The following is a 2441-nucleotide window of genomic DNA, read 5'->3' as shown; positions in this document are numbered from 1 at the left end:
GAGCGACCACAACTTCTTTCGTTTTAAGCATTCTGCAGCTTATAAGGGCTCAAAAGATAGAGGAGACGCCCCGCTTTCGTTTAGAGTGCTTAAATCGCGATTCGTACTTAGGTTCATAAGTAACATTTTGTTTGACGCAGTCTCATATTGATGTTTATGGCGACCATCGGCAAATACTACCTGTCCTAAAAGATACTTCGCGCGAGCAGATGACCAAATAGATCGTCGCAATCGATGATATGGTGTCGATTGCCTCACTGCGATGACGTGCAGATGGTAATATGTTTGAGTAGGCGTATTTACTCCAGCTAAACTGGGATTCCTCACCACGCTATGCCAATTTTGTAGCATCATTGATACTGAACCGTCTTCTGAACAGCGTATTTTACATTTGCAACCACGCGCGCCTCCGATTCGTGTCATTTTGGGACCTATGCGCTCAAATGAGATTATAGACAAAACCTTCCCGGGTAAGATGGTGCTCATCTTGCAGATCACGTTAAACCCTGGTCATATCTACCATAACATGTGAACACTAAGGATACTGTGTGCGGTGTTGTTCTGGAACGTAATATAAGTAGATCACAGTATACATGTTCTATATGTTGCTTCGCTTTGAGTAGAAATTCTAAGCCCATCGCAGCGCAGCGGAGGTGGTCGGCCTTCTCTACACCAACCAACCATGCCCTAGCGTCCGCGGAGCGGACGCCCAGACCGCTAGTTTCCCGTTCCTAACCTTGTAGCGTGTCTGTCCGTCCGTCCGTCCGTCCGTCCGTCTGTCAATCAGTCCGTCGCACTCCCTGTCTTGCTGCTTTTGCCTGCCTTTCCGCATGGCTACACTCTCTCTGTTTAATACAGTTTCGTGCCATCTTACCGACCGCGCCTACCTTTCTGACTCGACCTAACTATGCAAAAATAACAAATATATCCAAAAGCGTGACACAATTAACTCGCGCCCTGATTGGGCAATACCTGCCGACCTGCGACACTGACTGGACCTGTCGCACGATCAAACCGTCTCTCGGACTCACGATTGGACGTAAGGTAAGCATTTCTGCCGAGCACGAAACGCATCGATTAGTTGCAAACAGCCTGGCGAGCTGCGTTGATGATTGACTACTTACATTTAGCTACGCAAAACCTGTCCTATGTGCATCAAATCGGGCACGCTAACAACCGCTTTTTGTAAGGACTTTGCAAACATTATTTTTTACTTCTCCTGGCACTCTCCACTGTCAGCGTGCAAGAAGGCGCGCGGCTGCACGGTCATTGCGCTCTCAGCTCCCGTGCACCGCCCCCGATGAATGCATGCGCGCACGGTACATAATTGTTTTAGTCAATTTATATTGCATGTAAAGTATGTATTTGTTTGGAAATCTGATAATAATATATTATAGCTAAGCCGAATACTAATATTTTAAAACATTTTAGTATTTTGCCTAATAATAAATACCAGCCTTACAGTACCGTGCTATTAGCTAATATTTGGACGCACGTAATTGGTTAAAACAAAATATTCTGCGAACATACGCACAGTTTGTGAGGCGAAGATTGACCCGCTTCTGCTGAATCCGCAGCGGTCTACGACGGATTCCCGGCCGCGCTACGTCTGGTGCGGGAAGCTGCAGTACGGCTACGCTTTCCGAACAATCAGCGGACGGGACATCGTGCGGCGCTGTATTGCCTGCGAGAACGGCCCAAAAGCGGGTAAGTTCTGGAAGGAAAAGCTTTTGCCACCTGATTCGGCCGAGGCCAGGAAAGCCTGGCGAACGTCAAGGGTCCTGACTGGTACCCCAAGAAGAATAAGAGGCGCAGCCGCCCTCGCAAGCTGACCGCCCGAAACGCCAAGTACATCGAGCAAAAAAAGCAGCAGAAGAGCAAGTAATTGGTAAATATACCCTTTTAGGCCCCCCTTTTCCTACCTATTTTTGTTTTTGGTATACTGGCTGACGGTGCGAGGCTTGGGGCCGCACATACGGTAAGCTGACTATGGTGTTGACACATCTACAGAGGGTAGCGCCTTTCAAATAATAATTAGCGCACGGTATCTACTGTGAACCCTTGCAAGCTGACCGTCCCTATCTGCTACCGCGTAAGAATAGATCGAGAGTACACTCGCTCACTTGGATACATACAAACCATGCTATCTGTGCCATCAGCGCTCACAGCGTATGTTCCATTAATGTGCGCTCACAAATTGAAACTACAGCATCGAGTGAGCACTACACGCGACGATTAAGTTGCTTTCTACATAGATACGAGCACGTGTGTGGTAGCGCAAACAATACCGGTGGGTGTGGTAAGTCGAACTGTCTGTACGCAGTACTATACTTTAGTGCCCTGTCCGTAATGGTCGAGATAAGAGCTCGGCTCAGTCGCGGGTGGCTATAAGGTGTACCCGCCGCGCGCATAGATACTGCGTTGAATACAGTTGACAGACG

This window comes from Phytophthora infestans, genomic scaffold (genome assembly GCF_000142945.1).
Source record: "Phytophthora infestans T30-4 supercont1.14 genomic scaffold, whole genome shotgun sequence".
NCBI classification, from domain to species: Eukaryota; Oomycota; class Peronosporomycetes; order Peronosporales; family Peronosporaceae; genus Phytophthora; species Phytophthora infestans.
The sequence above is the reverse complement of the archived record's forward strand: the minus strand, read 5'-3'. Positions refer to the sequence as shown.